We start from the raw sequence: 18,739 nt of genomic DNA, 5'->3' as shown, positions 1-18,739 counted from the left end.
TCCTTTCCCCTGTTCTAGAGTGAACAAATAGCCCGAGAACAAAATAAGAACAAAACAAGAGCACTTGGTGCTCTGAGCATCATCTGGAAAGAGGGAACTTAAGTTCTCTTTCTGAGTGTCTAGGAGAAGTATGGGAGGACTAAGCAAAAAAGCACATGAAGAAAGTCTCAGGCCTTCCTAGAAGTGCAAAGAATTTAAATTAGTGCTTGTAAAATGCAACAATGATAAGACAGGTAGGTAAAATTCTCAAATGTAATACCAAAATTATTGAATTTTTTGCCAGAGGGGAACATTTTCACCCTCTTGCTTTCCTTGAGAAACAATTCCCTTTAAATTGGATTGAAAAATGCAAGATGACTTTTTATGTGTGGATTACTGCTACAGGATGACTGCCAAAACAGTCAACTACAGTGAACAAAGTAGGAAATATAATTATTGCTGCAATTTCAGATCACAGAGAAAGAATTGTAGCTGCCTCTAGGAATAGCAGAATTATAGCATTTAAAGGAAACAAATTTTTAATTTTTCCAGCCACAGAATCCCACAGGAGAGAGCTCATGGGGTAGAGGAGAGCTTTCAAAAAGAGATGAAGTTGAGTCTGCAATCCAGTATGCATGTGCAACATCCACAGTTTTTTGTGTGACAGAAAACATACAGGGATGTCACACTTGGGTTCTGTATACTGATATAATGCCTGTGTCTGCAGCTTGTCAGCAGATCCTTATGGAATCCAGTGAGGCTCTTCACAAGTATGGCAGAAGCTGCTTTGCAGTCAGCCATATGGTCAGAGCAAGAATGAAAATTAGAGTCCACCTATGAGCTTCTCTTGCAAAACCTTGTGCTGATCATTCATCATTTTAACTGTGATTGGCATTTTAAGAGGCATATTCTACCTTTTCTTTAGAGACAGGCACTTGAAGTATCTGGAGATTATAGAATGTGAATAGCATATTAATATATGCCCAACATACTGGTATATACAAAATGTTTCTAAATGTTTCCAAATGAAACCTGAAAGTTTCCCAGTGGAACAATTTTCTGCTGGAAATTGTTGATTCCATGGTATGAAAAGTCCACTGTGAATGTGTCAGGCCTGTCACAACTGTGGATGGAAATGAGGCAGGTTGGTTGGTCTGCAGAGAGCCTGTGCAGCTCTTCCAGATCCCTCGCCTGCCAGCTGAGTAGGTGACAAGCTAAAAATGCCATCTCCCAAACTGGAGTTTTTCAAGTATTTATCTTCTGTAAGTTTTCTCAAATATTTGATTTTTCATATATGTTAGTGGGAGAACTTTCTGCTCTCTGACTCCAAACAGAACAGCAATTCTGTGTTCTTACCAGCTCAAGATATGCAGCACAATAATCAGCACCCTTCCAGCTTCCAAAGCAAAGCACAGCACTGTGAGGGCTGCTAAGGCAGAAATGAGCTCTGTCTCATTCAGACCCAATACACCCCTTCAAACAAAATCCACTTGCGGAATGTCCCTCAAGCTGCTCTGGTGCTTTCCTTCTCAGCAAAAGCTCAAAGCACACAGGTCCTATTGCTATCAAATCTCTCTTTCATTCCTTTTAGGCTGCAGCTTTATTGGCTGCACCTCCGCGTCACCACCCACTGCACAGATGCTTCCTCATCCTGAGGACATATTTAGATGCAGGGTATAGGTGGAATGGGGCAAATGAGAAGAGCTACCTCCCTACAGAAATCATAGAAGATGGAGGAAGGAGGCAAGAAATTTTTATGTATGATTCCTTTGGTGCTTCTTTCTCCTCTGGGAGTCCCCTCTGTGGTGTGGGACTCATCTGAGCCATCTCTATCTCCATTGCACCCACTTGCTGAGGACACATGTCCCTTCTGAGAGGCAATGGTGGGCTGTGGGGTTTGTAGGGGCAGAGAAGGGAGTTGTGGCAGTGGGGACTTGTAAGAGCAGGGTGACACAGCCTGTAACAGCAATACTGAGGAGAGGAAGGGCTGTGTTTACTAGGAGCAGTGAAGGGATATCGAGCCAAAGCTGTCAGAGATCTGGGGAAGGCAGATGGGATGGGGGCCAGGACAGGCTGAGAAGCAAGGGGTTTCCATTCTGAGGACACGCACATGTTATGTGCAGAGGGGCAGTGCGTGGTGCTCGCTGCTCAGTGCTGACTTCTTGTGTAACATCCTGGTCTGTTGCATTAAGTGGGAGCTTGTGCAGGTCCAAGATGTCATGTCTGCACACTTATGTATGCAAATATATCTCCAGGAGGCTCTAGATCAAAAAAAGGAGCTTTTGGACTTTTCTACAGCATGCTGCTGTTCAGGGCCTGGTATATCTAAACCACAGCTATGAAAGAGTCAGAACCTTTCCCCATATAGATCTGTGTTCTCTCCAAGCCCTGGTGGGTAGCACAGTGGGTAGGAGAGGTGCCTTGCTCAGACTCTGACTCTGTATGATGATTGTTCAGGATGCTTATAATTTACTTTCTGCTTACCTTATAATTTACCTTTATAATTGGACTAATGTGCAGTTTGTGAGCAGGGTAACCTTTGCAGATCTTCTTGGTCATCCTGCAAAGCAATGCCAGTCCAAAATACACTGCTATGGATAATATCCAGGGATTATTGGGGTGCAAAAGTGAAAACTCTGTGAGGAGCATGGCTGATAAAATAACTGAGCCAGACATGCTGGTTAGAGGGAGTCCATCCTGAAGCTGTGTGGGGGTGGCTAAATCTGCCTCCGGTTTGTAATGAGGATGGTTGGTCACTCCCCAATGCCTCTTTTTTTTTCTGCATGACTAGAAGCCCTTGAAAAATGGAGTGATCACCAGACCACTCCAAGAAAGGTTTGTCCATCACCAGAAATGTATTCTAAACTAAACCATATATGGTCAAATCCCACATATAAGGGTAATGTTGTTTTGCAATGCATGCTTTGTTTTAGTAGGCTTTTGCCTACTTAGTCATTTCCGAGCTGCCTGAGCAAGCCCTTGCACAGAGGACACATTCTCCAGGATGCTTTGGCATGACCCAGCTGTTGGGTTATAGGGATGCTTCCCTTACTCCTGTGAAGGAACCTGTGAATGGATGCTGGGTGAAGGTGGCTCCTTGACTGTGAGTGAATACTGGAAAATACATAACACCAGGAATAAAATGAGCTAAGAAAACATGTTGAGTAGAAGAACAGAGCAGACAAAAGCCTTGCCATAGCTGAGTCTCTTTGGAAGTGTGAGTGATGCAAGGGAGTATGTGCACGGTAACTGACCCTAAACCTGCAAGCAAAATGAAAAGCGTGGGTAGCTGGAAGCATGGGCTTTTATCAGGGGTTTTTGTCCATATGAGCTTTCATTTGGAATGGGAGTGCATAAATTCCGTGATCCTGGAATTAGTGTAAATTCTGTGTAAACAGTGTAATAGTGTAAATTTTCAACCAGAGTAAAAAAAGAAGACAAAATCTCAAGAGGGCTTGTGAAAGTAGAAAGGACAAAGACCTCCATATCTGGCAATTCTGAGATGTTAAACCAGTCCCTGATGGAAGACTGGATGGTGCTAGGAGGCAACAAAACTCAGTGAGTGTGACCAGAGAGGGAACGTGAGCACAGGATTTTCTATGGTACCCCTTGGAAAAGTATTCTCAATTTCCTGATGGGAGAAATCACTGAGTCCAGTGAAAGCCTGGGTTTGGTAAGGAACCTGATATGCTGCAAGAGAAGAAATCTGCAAAAAGGTATTTGGCCACCTTCCCTTTTCAAAGTCAGCACCCACCAGAAATGACACAGAGAAGTGCTAAAGTTGCAGCAAACAGCAATAACCAAGACACTACCGACATCTGAGAAAAGGCTGTGAGAACTGCAGTGCTGTGCTCTCTTTGCAAAGGCAGTCCCAATATAGTAATGAAGATGCCTTCATCATCATTAAAACTGGGCATTTCTTTGTAGCTGCAAAGAACAGTTCTGCAATAGAAGATGATTATGTTGTTGGCATCAAAGGATACTACTTGAAGTGAACTTGCACAGGAGCACGCTAGTCTGATGTCAGAAAAATTACATTAGTATAAAAAGTAAAAATAATGGAAGTGATAAAGCAGGGAAGTTTAGGATGTATGGGAATGGTTGGTCTTTTTAAGGGAAGTGGCTGAATTGAAAATATGGCTAAAAGCCCAACAAACTTAAGGAGGAATGGTCTGTAAGGATCAAAACCAGCTAACCCTTCTCTCCAAGAAACCATTTGAGGGTACTTTCCTGGGGTGAGAAAAGCTGCCTAGCTGTAGGGTAGAGTGGTAGGAGTCAAGTCAGCCTATGATTCATAACCCTAGAAAATTCCCTTTTGGTTGTAAGTGGAGAGTAAATAAAGACTTAAAGAAAGATATTATTCCTCTGGAAATCATCAGGTGATGAAGCGTGTAAAACTGGACACATAGGATCTTAAAGAGTAAATAAATGTTTAAAAATAGATCAGTTCCTGTTACTGTGAGGGGAAGAATTCTGAGACAGTGGGCATGAACATTTAGGCAGTGGAAATTTTCAGCTGCATTTAAACTCCATAAAACCATTATCAGATCTTTGTGAGGAACCAGTACCAATGAAGTGTAAATTACATACTGTGAAGATTTGTTAATGCAGGTAGATCGCAGTGTTGCCAATACTGCCCCAGAGACAAGGAAAAAGTACCACAACTTTGTAAGAAATTTCAGTGCCTTGTTTAGTTCCAACAGCTCAGGTCTTGAGAGCACTTCTGTGCAAGATGTCCAGTGAATACTAGATGAGAAACTGAAGATTATGTGAAGGTAATTTAGGGATTTAAAAGGACTTGAGAGGGGCCAGAAAGGTTTTATCTTGAACTCAGAAGAGCAGTGATATTGAAGAGACTGTCAAAGCTTTTCACATGCATACCAAAAATGTAAAATGTAGGCTACGTCAAGTGAAAGAGTTAGTGGTACAAGGAAAACTGTCCCCTTGCTGCCTGGAAAAAGCAGCAAAACAACCAACACAAAAATAAAACAATTCAGTATGTACTTGTCCTAAGCTATTATTCTCACTTCCTCAAGTTAACCTTATTAGAAGACATTCCAGCTAAGTAGGTGATCATGCATATGAAATTTGTTTTTCCAGACACCGTACACCTGACTTACTTAGTAACATCTGACTATAGGCCAGCTTAGTAGGCATGGATTTTAAGTAGTTTGCATGGATTTTGACATGTAACTGCTAGTTTTCTTCATCCATGATTTAACAGATGGGTTGAAAACCTCATTAAAATAATAAAAAACAGAGTGAAAGGGATGTGGGTTATAGTTTGATCTGTATTAAGCTCTTCTAAATCACAGCATGGCATCTACAGGGTGAGATGCCTCCTGCAGGCTTTTTGCTCAACAGAAAACTGCAGTCAAAAACTGGGGTCAAAGTGACTTGGGATTTGTGGTTAGTTACATGAAAGGACAAGTAGGGCAAACCAAAAATCTCAAAGCATTTGCAGCTTCCTTTCTTCATGAAATTATTTTATTCACACGTGCTGAAGAAGAAGAGCTAGGGATGGGCTTGGCAACACAGGAAAATACTGTGTAGTAGGAGACTGCCAGGTCAGGTGGACACATATAATGGAAGACAGGCAATCTTCACGTTCCGCATGAGAATGCAGCAAATCAGTCATTTTGCTCAGCAAGGCTTCAGATGAGTTACAGCCACAGCGGGTGAGAGATGTGACCCTGGCCACGATGTGACTGATAGACTCTGCACTGCTCTGCACATGGAGAAGAGCTGGTCCACGTGATAGCAGAGGTTGCCTCAGAGGGTAACTCAATGTACTTGTTTGAGTAGGCAGTGGACAGGTTATAAATATGCAAAATTTGGTATTATGTTGATGTTTGTTGATTCCTATTACTCTGATACTTGCTTGAGAAAGGAAGAGGTGAGGGTCTGTGCCCTTGATGGTCTCTGACCTAGGCCAGTTAAAACTGATCCTTTCCCCTTTTGGGGCCTTACTTTGCTCCATGCATGTCAGATGACAACTGCCATTCTTTACAGTATATGAAGCATCTCTGTATCATTGGTTGTCAGTGATTTCCAACCCACTTGGAACAAAATTTTCTGGTCTATCCTGATAATGCAGTATCTTTTTCCATAGCTGTGGCAGAGACCAGGTTGTTGGTAGAGCAGGGAGACTAGATTTCTCTCTTGCTCTGGATATGATCCCTCCCTCAGGACCCATGATGGAGGTTAGTAAGAAGAAGTTTTAGCATTTTGCTGCCTGTCAGTTTGATCCTGACTCTCCCTGGCTTCTCTGGTGGTGTCCCTCTGAAATGTAGACTGTTTTCCTGTCCCATTCCTGGGATAGGGGGTCTAAGCACTACAACTAAAACTCCTCATGATTACCAAGCCTGTTAAGGACTGACTTATCAAGGTTCTAGGTGGACCTGTGGTGTGGAGATGGCTTCTAACACTCATAGACTGTATGTCTTTGAGATGCTCAAATACCAGCAGCATGCGTGTTGTAGTGTGCTCTTCCTCAAGCACTCAGTGGATGCAGGGAGGAAATAACACCTGTCTTGCATACATTTATCCCTCCATTTTATGGAGCCCTTGCCATGAGTATTTTTTAGTATGAACCATGGGATGGGAAGCAAAGAGAAACCCCAAACCAGAGGAGAAGATTAAGGGGAGCCTGTTCTACATTCTAACAGTTAAATCCTTCACTTTTGGAAGCTGGTGTTCCTGGCAGACAAAGGAAGATAAAAGAGCCATTGCACGAGATTACTGTGTTTTCACCTTAATATATTACCAGGTGAAATTTTACTGATGCAATTCAACTTGAATTTTAACTGTAGCTTTTTCTACTTTTATGCCTGGAAGAGGGGGAAAGAAGCATGCTTTTAGTATTTATCTTCAAAGGATACTTTTACACATTATGATTCAGTAAGAGGCCGAACAGGAGGTTCTGCTTTTCTTGTGTACCACACTCTTTAATCACCAGAGACACACAAGGAGGTCTGGGGGCTTTTAGTGTGGAGGTGGGTGCTGGGGAGGAGCACTGAGATGCTTCAGCCGCAGAGGGGCCTGAAGGCACAGATTCGCAGAGTGCTGTTTCCATGGCAGTGCTATGGAAACAGGTTCTGCTGCTCACTGCTGCTCAGGGTGGAATTTCAATGTTTCACACAGCCCCGGTACCCAGGAAACAGCAAACCTGCAAACAAAACCCCACCAAACCTGTAGATGCCTCACTAGAGCACGGTTTCTCATTCAGTCTGTACACCCTACCTGCTGCTCTGGGGGAGGAAAGGACCAGCAAGCACAAATCAGCTAAAATTAGAGCTTGTTACACACTTGTCCCCCCCACCTCCATCTGGGCCTCTCAGAATAGTTTTGGAGGTTCACATACATTTGACCAAGTCTAGAATCTTTGATCTGCTGTTATATGTAGACTGCTGAATGCAGTTTGGAAGCCCCAGGCAACGCTACAGTCTGGAGGCAGAATGGCTGGAAAGCAGCCCAGCAGAGAAGGACCTGGGGGTGTTGGTCAACAGCAGGTTGAACATGAGCCAGCATGTGCTCAGGTGGCCAAGAAGGCCAGTGGCATCCTGGCTTGTATCAGGATTAGTGTGGCCAGCAGGACAAGGGAAGTGATTGTTCCCCTGTACTCGGCAGTGGTGAGGCTGCACCTTGAGTGCTGTGTTCAGTTCTGGCCTCTCAGTTCAGGAATGACTTTTGACAGAGAAGGACGGCAAAGCTGGTGAAGAGGGAGAGGGCAAGTCCTATGCAGCATGGCTGAGGGAACTGGGGTTGTTTGCCCAGAGAAAAACAGTCTCAGGGAGGGCCCTATCACTCTCTACAACTGCCTGAAAGGAGCCTGCAGCCACATGGGGGTTGGCCTCTTCTCCAAGCATCCAGTGACAGGATGGGAGGACATAGTCTCAAGTTGTGCTGGGGAGGTTTAGGTTGGACATGAGGAGGAATTCCTAAACAAAAGGGGTGATTGGGCATTGGAATGGGCTGTCCAGTGAGGTAGTGGAGTCACTGTCCCTGGAGGTGTTTAAGGAAAGACTGGATGTGGCACTCAGTACCATGGGCTGGTTGATGAGGTGGTGTTTCATAGATTGAACTTGGTGATCTCAGAGGTCTTTTCCAATGTAATTGATTCTGTGATTCTGAGTGTATTGCAAAGAGTGGGAATGCAGAGGGCTAAACCAAGAAAAGCTCTCTTCTGCTCTTGGCTTATCTTCATGACCTTCTCTGAATAACTTTGGTTCCCCATGCCTCAATTTCCCCATCTGTAGAACAGAGAAGGTAATGATACCTTCCCATAGGCTGGACAAGGTTGACTTCACTGGTCAGTGCAAGCAAGTCCTTGCAGGATTTGGGCTACTGTGAAAGTTGTTTAGCTAATGTTTGGAAAGTAGTTTGAGGCCCTGTGGTGAAAGTGATTAGATAACAGCCAAATTTTGCCACCCTTCAGATCAACAGCCTGTAAAAAAAATTACATAAAGCTTATGCAGGCCTCACCCTCTTGTTCCCTCTGATCTGTGTTTCTTCTGCAGGATGGAGCACTGGCACTGTGATTCATTACACGGAAGCTGCAATACAGCAATTTTAATGGTAATACTGGGATGGTAAGGTCTGCAATACCATAACATCCCTTGCACAGAAACAGAAAGGGAGATAGCATAAAGGTTGATCTTTGATTTTACAACCTTTCAGTGCTGGCTGACTTTGACCACTGTAGCTTGGAACCCAGCAATCAGTTTAGGCTACTTAAAATTTGTCAGTAATTTGCCTGGAATGCTGCTGAGTATATCCCTATGCCAGTAACAATGTCCAAAAACCTTTTGGTTGGTGGAGGCAGAGTCAGAAAGAGCCATGAAAGGCAACCTTCTACCCTTTCTCATCCCTCTTCTGTACCCAACAGTGCCACTTTTGGACTCTGGAGCTCCTGGATGTCACCTCCTGGGAGCCTGTATTAAGGTGTGTCAATCTTAAATTCCCAGGGAGCTGCAAGAGCATCTGTGGGTCACCCCACTGGTCTCTCTGAACTCTCCCTTCTGCCATCCCAGCCAGTACAGCACACTGTGTCAGGTCAGCAAGAGCAGACCATGCCTACAGCGAGGTACTGGCTTCTGAGCACGTGCCCTATGGAGTGGAGAAGCACAAAGCTGCCTGTGACAGCACGGTCATGCAGAGTCACCGCTGCGTGTTTGGCAATGCTGCGTGGAGGTGGAGAGGAAGCAGAGAGGGAATTGTGGGTGTTGAAGGTCCCACGTGCAGGTCCACTGCTCCATTAGCTGCCTTGGGGAATGATCCCCATCCTTCTGTGTTTCCTTAGCATGCTGAGGGAGCCAGACAGGAGGACACAGCACCTCACAACCTTTGAAGGCTCTCAGGATGATGGTAATAACAAGAGATAATTTGCTGCAAGAGCTGTCAGCCTTATAAATACCAAGCCTATGACAGTAGTAACAGGATGGTCCTTAGTCATATGTTGGGGAGAGGATCTTGGAGAATCCTTGGGGGCCCTGGCTGTGTTGTCAGAGCAGCATCTCCTCACTTGCCAGGGATGCAGGCAAAGCTGTGGGCATCTCTTATCCAGAGAGCAGCCTTCCCTTTGGAATCAGCTGCCCCTCTCCCCCTGCAGAGGAATTGCCTTCTGCTTAATAGACGTCTGCTTGTAATATTCTGAAACAAGGAGGCTAATCAAAGGCCCCATTCTGTGGAAGAGGGATGCTAAGTGACAAGATTAATTTCAGTAATCAAGCAGCTTAATTTGGACTTTTTTTTTTCCTTCTTCTGTGTTGCTGATGGAAATTGAGGCAAATCTCATTCTGGAGACACACTCTTTCCCTGCCTGATACCATCAACCTCCAGTATTGAAAATGCTTGTGTAGGGATGGGAGGATGGGGAAGAAAGAAGTGTAGGAAAGGGCCACATAGGACAGTGTCAGTGAATGTGTGTGGACTGCTGTGAGTGATGTTTCTTGAGCATCTTTCCTCTGGAAAGCTCCCAAAGTGTTTTATAGACTGCATCACGAAGGCTCTAGTCAGCAATGAAATGCAGTCATCTTGGCTGGATTGCAGCAAGTCTTTGAAAGGACATGGAAATTCAGCTGGTTAAGAGAAGGCAGGCAGGAGGCTGTGATACCACCAAAGGGAAATCATTAGATGTGAAACTGTGTGATGGCGTGGAACTTATCTGAAACACACCTGTGGCTCAAAGGTCTCACCCCTGCAATGAAGAGTGAATTATTCTTCATCCTTCAGTGATACGGAGCGCTGAGGGCCCCTTTCCTCAGCTCAGGGCTGGTGCCACCAGCACAGCCTCTTACAGAGCTGTGCATGGCTCTCACTCATCTGCCTGGCCACTGCTGCTGCCATCTCACCTGCCCCATGTCTACCTGTGGAACCTCACCAGACATGATGTCACTGAGCTCTGGTATCACTGCAAGCTGAGAATGTGATCACTTGGGGGCCTTAGCCCATTTTGCCCATTCCCTGATCACAGAAGATAGTGGAGTCAGCTGGTGAGAGGGTTGCAGAAGAAATCCCAGAAAATGTGATTTTTGGTGAGGCAGAAAGAGCTGAGTCCCTGCTCTGGTGTCATGAGGAAGCACTACTCCTTTAGTTGCAATTTTGGCAGAGGAATACATTTCCAAGTGCCATAGCAGGACTCAGGACTGGGTAAAGCCCTTTGGAGTAGGTAAAAGTGGTGTTTTTCTTGGGGGTAGTTTTATGCTGGCCTAAGGCTGAGGTGTGTGCGTGGGCAAGCAGGAGAAGTCTAATAATAGCTATTTACTCATTCAAACGTCTGTGATCTGAGGAAGCCTGGACGGGCACCCAGTGGTGTGTGACAGAGCCCTCCAGAGCCAGCCGAGAGGGTTTAAGGGAATGACGTCCTTGGCCGAGGCAGGGAGGTTTCGGGTCTGGCAGCTTTCCATGCCAGTCTCTCTAATCCCCCTGCCGCTGTCAGCGCACCCCTCTGCTGCTGCCACCTCTCTCGCGTGTCCCCCTCTCCCTTTCACTACGCGCGGGGGGCACTTTAACGTGGCTGCACCCCCTGCCATTTCTGGCAATCAATTTTTCAGGGACAATCCGTGATGTTTTCCTGACCCCCCCTCCTTTCCCTCTTCTCCTTCCACTCTCTCCCTCCCTCCCTCCCGCTGACTTGTTATTTTGTACTGCAGCTGCCCGGAGGATTTTAAATAGACCCATAATCGCACAGCAGCTCCTCTTGGAAGTTTAAATATAACCTCCTTGTTAATCTCGCGTGTGGCAGCAGCACAGCACCTGGGGAAGGGAGGAATGGACGAGCACTAACCCGTGGCTTTACATCAGAACTGGGAGGGCTTAGTGAAGTTATCAGGAAATTGCCTTGTTCATTTTAACCAGAATAGTTCTGAGGCTGGTGCAAGGTGCCAAATTGATGATTTTTGCAGCACAAAATAATTTTCTTAGTTACCATCCCAGGCACATCACAAGAGAAGGCTGCCCTGAAGCTGCCCTCCCACTTGCCCTGGCTTGGGCCAGTGTCTCACCCCTGCTCCAGGAAAGTCCCCCAGGAGGCAGTGGGCAGCTCAGACTTCCTAAACCCTTTGCCTTTCTGCACCAGTGTTTGCTGTTCCTGCGGCAGTTCTGTGTGTGGTGCTGAAGGAGGTGTTTCAGCGGGAGACCCTGCAGCTTACTTTCCAGATTGTTTCGTGGCAACAGACTGATTTCAATATAATTTCTAGTTGATGAATTAACTAATTTACCCCTCAGACTGGAGCAGTGTTTGCTGAGCATCACAGTTCGGGGACACTACAGAAGAGATCACAATTAATAATGGATTTTCCCAAAGGACCTGTTCTAAAAGAGCAAATCTAGTGCTCAGTAGTCCATTAAATGTAGTGAGACACTTCCAAACAGCAACTGTTGCCTGTTGCTTTAAGCTAACAGGATCCCTACTCTTCCTGCATCTCAAATGCAGCCATCTTCTCGTACAGAGGGACAAGGGATGTGTGTGAGGGATCATGTCCTAACAAGTTCTTCTGCTGTTGCTGGAAGGAGGATCTAGATGGTTGTTCAGGGATGTGGGTTGTATTTCCTCCAGTCTGCTGAGCTGGTGCACACTGGGAACTTTGACACACACTGACACCAGAAAGGTTGTTTCTTTATTTTTCTCCTTTGTAAAATATAGAAATAAACCAAACCAAATCCTAACCAAACCAAACAACAACCCCCTAAACCCACCAAAAAAAAAAAAAAAACCCAAACAAAGAAAATGAAACAAAAATCTTTCTTTTAATTGATGTTGAGCAGTACCTAGAGAATAAAGTAGTATCATTGATGCTAAATTATCCATCAATTCTAGTAATCCAGCCATAGTAATTGCTGAGCTGGGGGACTAATTCACAACACATAATTTATTCAGTGAATTTAGCTACTTTTTCTGCTCATGGAATATCAATTGTGCAGATCATAATTTCCTCAAATTTATTTGAATTTATTTAGTGAACTTCTTGGAAAATATTTACTCTATGGATTGATACAGGCTGCTTTACTTAATTATGGTTGGTCAGAGAGATCTATTTGGTATTGTTTCTATTCCCTTGTTGAATGAACACACAAGCACTTCTGTCTTGAATACTTGCATATGAACGTGGTAGATGTACACTTCTGCAAGTTTTTTGCAAATTTCCATACATGAATATGCAGATAAAACTCCTATATAGGAGCACTGACAGCAAACAAACACAGACAAGCTAGGCTTAAGTAATTTTGCATTAAAAAAGTGAATTAATATTTTTAAAGGACCTAAATTACCAGGACAAAAGTTGTATTTTTCTGCAAAGTAACCTAGTCCTTGGTAAATATCGTCTTGAATGGCAATAATGGGATGTTGAATCATAACCTAATAATTTTCCTCTTTGCCTCTTTCTCCTGATCAGTGCAATGATTTCCTGTAGCAAAAGGAAAGATTGGACATTTATTGTATGAAGACTGTTTCTTTTTTAGCTGGATGTATTAATGTGACATTTGCTGTAAATGTGCTTGTGTCCTTCAATGGGTAGTGCTTGTCTGAATGGGAGACCTGATTTTCTCACTTCCATTAATTGCCTGTTTCCAACCTGTCTCCCTAGCTCCCTCTTTCCATCTCAGAAAGATGTAGTGTGGTTAAACCGAGGCTTTCTAAATGACAGAATTGCAAAAGTTTCCAAATGTTTGGCTCTGGTTTATGGTGTAGAAGTGTGAGAGATTGTGTTCATAAGGACATTTGTGCACACGTGAGAGTAAGTAGTGTAGCGTGATCACCACAGAGTGAAACAGGGAACAAACAGGAAGAACTGGACATTGTTGAGGACCACGATGTAGAAGTAGGCTGAAGTGTGCCATTGTGAAGTCTGGGACCATGCAGGTAGACATGTGATTCCAGTGCCTGTTTTGGAGCCTAGCTTTGGTAGAACCCACACTAGATCTTAGGGACTTGAGCAGCAGAAATTGTTTGGAGAGTGCAACACTAACATATTTCTATTTCTTCTAACTGGTCTGGATGACTTTGCACAGTCTGCTAGGCTGTATGGAAAGATTCTTTGTTGCTTCTACTAATTGATCCTAGAAACAATAGGATTATCAGTTATAAGCAAATGAAAAAGAGAAAAAGTGGGAGTATTATTTACTGATGTGATAACTGAGTCTTCAATATGAGACATCAGCATAAAAGGCAATTATATTCCTAGGTGCCAGGCAGGATGTTCCCTGCCAAGGCAGGGAAGTGTCAGTATCATTGTAAAAGTCTCTACTGTAATTTCCTCTGTGTATAATTCTGTGTATAATTCCAGTTATTCCAATTAAAGGAAAGTGGAGCCAGAAAAGTATCTGGTTGGTAGAGAGAGGGAAGAACACATTTTACAAGAGGAGAGTAAGACAGTGTAGCTTGCCTAACCTGGCAAAATGCAGTCTGAGGAAACAGAAAAGGCTGCCCTCCACTAAAACAAGAGCGGGGTGGAAATACCCTGGCAGCAATAGTGCTCTTCAAGGTAAAGAGCTACTGGTGAAGGTATTGACTGGCTAGGAAAGGGCTTCAGCAGAAAGTCATCACTACAGCAACTTTCAAATCACATGGGAAAGTGAGAAACCTAACTTCCCTCCAGTGAGGGCATTATTGGTTCCTGGAAAGAGTAATATGGAAAAACTCTCTGGGAAACTGGGGCTGGGACATCCTTCCCAGACTGCTGTCTCTTAATTATATCAAACCCCATGTAGGCACTCTGCTCTTTGGATTTAAGAGGACCATAATTCAGTTTAGTTCAATTTTCTTCTAAGGGTTGCTTTTATTTGGAAGAACTGTGTCCATTCAAGGCTAATGTGATTTAATGAATTCATACTAACCTCACAACTTAATTTGGATTAATTTTCCCAACCATTTCTCATCAGACAACCCTTTAGATGTAGTAGAAACGGCAGAGAAATCTTGAGCAGCCCTGCTTGTGATTCAGTTCTAAACTGGCAAGTAGATTTTCTGCCTGAAGAAGGTCTGAAGAAACATCTGGCCGTGTCTAACATGCCTTTCCCTGGAGAGGTGCAGAGGAGGGTGCAAGCTCCCAGGCCCAGTGTCCCAACTGTTCTCTGGTGTTTTCCCTTCCTGCTGTGGGGGCTAAGCAGAGCAGCCTGGTGATATGCTTGTTTGGAAAGAGTGTTAGTGCTGTCCCATGGGAAGGTGTGCTCCGTGGGACTACCTGTTCTGAAAGATGGAGTTGGGTGTGCTTTGTGAGTAGCATTTGGCATAGATCAAGGGGAGCGTGGGCTGTTTGGCTGTGTGCTACCTGCACGTAGAAAAACAATACCTTGTTTTAATTCCCTGAACTGCATTCCATTGCTTATGCTTGCCGGCTTCTAGGAAAGAAAACGCATTTCCCTGTAACGCTGTTCTAAGGGGTTTACAGCTCAGCTGCGATGGGAGGTGTTATTTCTGTCACCGCTATTAGTTGGCACATCTTTATTTGCCTCTTTCTGGCTGGCACATCGTGGGTGGGAAATCTGTGAGCCCTAATCTGTCGGGCTTTGGAAGGTGCACAAAAGGTCACTGCTGGCAGCCCTGGCCGTGGCGGGCAGCGGCGGGAGGATTTAGCGGTGTCGAGCACGGAGTGTGGCCGCTGCGGGAAGGGACCGTGCTGCTGTGGCTCTGCACGTTGCCATGGAAACAAAGCTGGATCCTTAATCGAGATGCGTGTGGACGTGAAGCCACCGTCTGCTGGCCTTTTGGCCTCACTTCCTGCTGCCCCAGTCTCAGCGTGGTTGTGACTGTCCTGTGCCAAGCGCGTGGGAGGGGAGCTGGTGTGGAGGGCGCAGGAGAAGGGTCCAAGGAGAGAGGTTAAAGTTATTCCCTGAGTCCTGGGAGTGGAAAACACCTCTGATGAGGTGCTGGGGGCAGAGGGAGCCTGAGGAGCAGGCAGCAGGGGTAAGTCTGCCGTAGCAGCTGTGGTGGGAAGCACTCTGAGATATTGGGGTGCCTGGACACTGCAGGAAGGGAGTGAGTCTTGAGAAGGTCATTGCTACATGGTATCACGTGTGGACCTTTAGATAGCACCCAACAGGCTACCTTGAAGAATGGTACAATTGTATCATAACAAATTTAGCTCAGGGACTATACTGAAACCACTCTGCGGCTTCAAGGACCCAAGGTAATACTTCTGCAAGGTGTTGCTGTGCCTTATGGTCTTTCTAGGTTGTTCAGGTTAGCTCTCGCATTTCTGAGGTAGTGATGTGGTATTATACAATATAGACATGGTTTTGAAAGGTCTGAAAATGTGAGGAGGCTGTTGCTGGGGAATTAAAGCAATTGCATAGTGCACTTAGAACAAGCTTATGCAAAAATGGGTGAGCAAAGAGATCTCACTTAATGTATTCCCTCTGCACTGTGAGGAGTGCGAAGAAAAATTTGCTAAATGAAAATCTTTTCAATTGTAATACCTAGCTCAATCCACACCTAGAAGAGGGCATTTCAGGGAAACCCAGAAGCTGTAGCAAAAGCTCTTGACACCTCAAGAGGTAATAATCTACCTTTTGAGTTCACAAAGACTGCAAGATAACTGATAAACTCTGAGAAGGTGGTTTTCTGGAAGCTGTAGGATGGAGGATGTTGCCCACTTGCAGTCCTGAAAAATCCTCTACCAGGATTCACCATCAATGGTATATGTCCATATCCCAGCAGGAAGGATTATGATCAGCCTGCTTAAAATCCTCCTGACACTTCTGTCTGAAATGTTGTTCATGTTAAGTTTAGACTGTAAATTTGCACAGCATCACTGTGCCCTGTTAAAATGCTGCTGTCAGAGTTCCCAGAGAACTGAGGACTTTCTTTGTCCAAGTCCGAGATACACAGCTGACCTTGTGTAAGGAAGCAAACTGCCCTGAGAAGGACTGAGTCCAAGACTGGGAGGGCTTGTATGATTAATTTCTATTGAAACAGACATGCTGATGCTTATGGATTGAAATGAAAATCTTCTGGGGACTCAACAATTGATGCATAGCAATGAAACACACAAATTACCAATGGGCTGTGCAACCACCCCCAGCCCCCCACCCCCCGAAGACAGCTGAAAGGGAACACACGACCCTTGATTTAGCATCCTCAGCACTTTATATAGGAATGGAAAGCATAAAAATATGTAGAAATATTGCTTACTTTTTCTTCCTTGGGTGTTCTAGAGTTACAGTATAAAGAGAGATTCAGTACGAAGGCCATTGAGGAAAGGCCATATTTTTCCACTGATGAATAGAAAAGTTCATCCATAGCCTAATGAAGAATGCACAGGGAGCCTGACCATATTTTCACTTCCATTTAGAGAGTATGATAACACTATGAAGTTAGTGGGATTAGCCTGAGGAACAAAAGCACAGAGATCTACTGTCAGCCCTTAGAAACTGCTGGGTGACATAACAAGAGCAGTTGGACACCAAATGAGCTGTAGAACGCTGGGTTGATGTTTTCCATGCAGTGTGCTTCATTCACTGAGCTTGCCCAGTCTGCAAGGCTGCATGCCTTGAAGAGCACCAACACCAAGATAATAAATGTACATCGTTCTTCAACTCTGCTCCTTCTACTCTTAGCACACAGAAGAGGAGAATGTCCTCTGAGATAAAGGGTGCACAGCTACTGCTGCAGGCTCCTACGCAGTGCAGACAAATGCCTAGTGTAGGAATGCACGCATCCTGAAGGCACTGAGATAATGAAAAGGTTGAGCTCCTTGCACTAGCCACCACTCCTGAAGGAAAATTTTTTCATCTCATTGCTTCTCAGGAGGAGATATTCAGTTTTATATGAAAAAGAGAAAAAACACTTCCCACTAGCAAAAAAAAAAAAAAAAAAAAAAAGAAATCTTGAAGCTAGATGACCAGAGTGATGTCTTTGTATCAGCTTTCAGAATTGTTTAGTTGCAATAAACATGAAATAAACCTTCCTGTGGCTAAACCCTTCCCACAAATATTCGTTCTTATGACCTACCTAAAGAAAAGACAGTTTTGATTTTGTTTCCTTTTTGGTTTTGGGTTTTTTTTTTAACCCAAATCTTCTTGATATATATTATTTACATGACTACTTGTCTCCATGGAAGATGAGTCCTGAAGGACTGTATTTTGTCAGAAAGAATAAAGTCTGTTAAAACTATACCTTGCGTGTTTTCACCCATGGTTTGAAGGCATCTGTTTTCCTCTGGGCTGTGGCCAGGGCTGTGTAGTGAAGCAGCCTGTGTAAACCCTGGCTTCTCCCTGAGAACACAAACCAGAGGTTTAATTAGTTCTGAATGCATGTGTGGTGATGCAGACACTGCTCTTCAGTAAGTCTGGGCTGCACCATCATCTGATTTCATAGGGATCATTGTCAGATGCTAATTCAGGTGCTGCCAGCCTGCATTGGAGCATTGCTGGCATACTGGAGATGAGACACTTCGCCTGTTTTGAGACATCCTGCAAGTAATTGCCTTTGTATACATGGACATGTGTATATCTGTGTACACACACACCTGTGTGCAGTGAGAAACCAGGAGTGCAGGAAGACAGAAAATGACTTGGAGTGGAGGGAAAGACAAAACACCATAGCCTGTGGTTCTTCCCTTGCAGCCTGGACATGACTTTTTTGTTTTCTCCCCTCATATGGTCATTTGTTTATCTTTTGTCACAGGCCCTGGCCAGGCCTATTCAGACTATTTGGGCTATTCAGACTGAATATCTTGTTTCTCCCCTGCTTGCTGTAGCCCCTGCTGATGCTTCCATCTACTTCCCACTCCCCATTGTGCCAGAGTGTGTGGTTAAGAAAGAGGACAGACAAGGAGATGCAGGAAAACAAGAGTCAGTCAAAGAGCTATTTCTATACCTAACACATCTCACTCTGGCTTTTATTCTCTTAGATGCTTTTGTTACTCTTATTATTAAGACCAGCAGAGGCAAAGTCTTTTGCTGCTCTATCATTCCCTTTCTCTGCTGTGTCGATCCTCAACAGAAATCTCAGTGTCTCATGTGCGTGTGTGATCTTGAAAAATATACAGCAGTTCAGTCTCAGCCTCAGGTTTTGTTTAAAAAAGTTCAAAGCCTAATATAGATAGAAAAATTTGAATTCAAGTACAAAAAGTGTCTTATTTATTATACTGCTGCTTTCAAGTTTTGTCAAGGGCATATTGAATATATAGATATATATTAATGTGCAGGTACGTATAGAAAGAACCTGAATTCAATTATGTGTGCTTTGGCACAGAGTTTAGCTGACTGGAAATGGGCTTCTTGACTTTCATCATCCAACCAAAAAAATATACAAAAC

At 44.3% G+C, this 18,739-nt stretch overlaps 1 protein-coding gene and 1 long non-coding RNA gene across 2 annotated transcripts in view; one reads left to right on the top strand and one right to left on the bottom strand.

Annotated features, from left to right (window-relative positions):
* Positions 1-18,739, top strand: part of GRIN2B (glutamate ionotropic receptor NMDA type subunit 2B) — a 170,463-nt gene that overhangs the window by 21,249 nt on the left and 130,475 nt on the right. The window lies entirely within an intron of this gene.
* Positions 6,949-10,298, bottom strand: LOC128788304 (uncharacterized). Its single transcript, XR_008431020.1, has 3 exons — positions 10,156-10,298; positions 8,464-8,534; positions 6,949-7,147 (listed from the first exon to the last, which is right to left on the bottom strand). It is a non-coding gene; the product is annotated as an uncharacterized LOC128788304 (long non-coding RNA).

This window comes from Vidua chalybeata, chromosome 5, assembly GCF_026979565.1.
Source record: "Vidua chalybeata isolate OUT-0048 chromosome 5, bVidCha1 merged haplotype, whole genome shotgun sequence".
In the NCBI taxonomy this organism is placed as follows: domain Eukaryota; kingdom Metazoa; phylum Chordata; class Aves; order Passeriformes; family Viduidae; genus Vidua; species Vidua chalybeata.
This window is presented reverse-complemented; position numbering and strand designations above follow the sequence as displayed.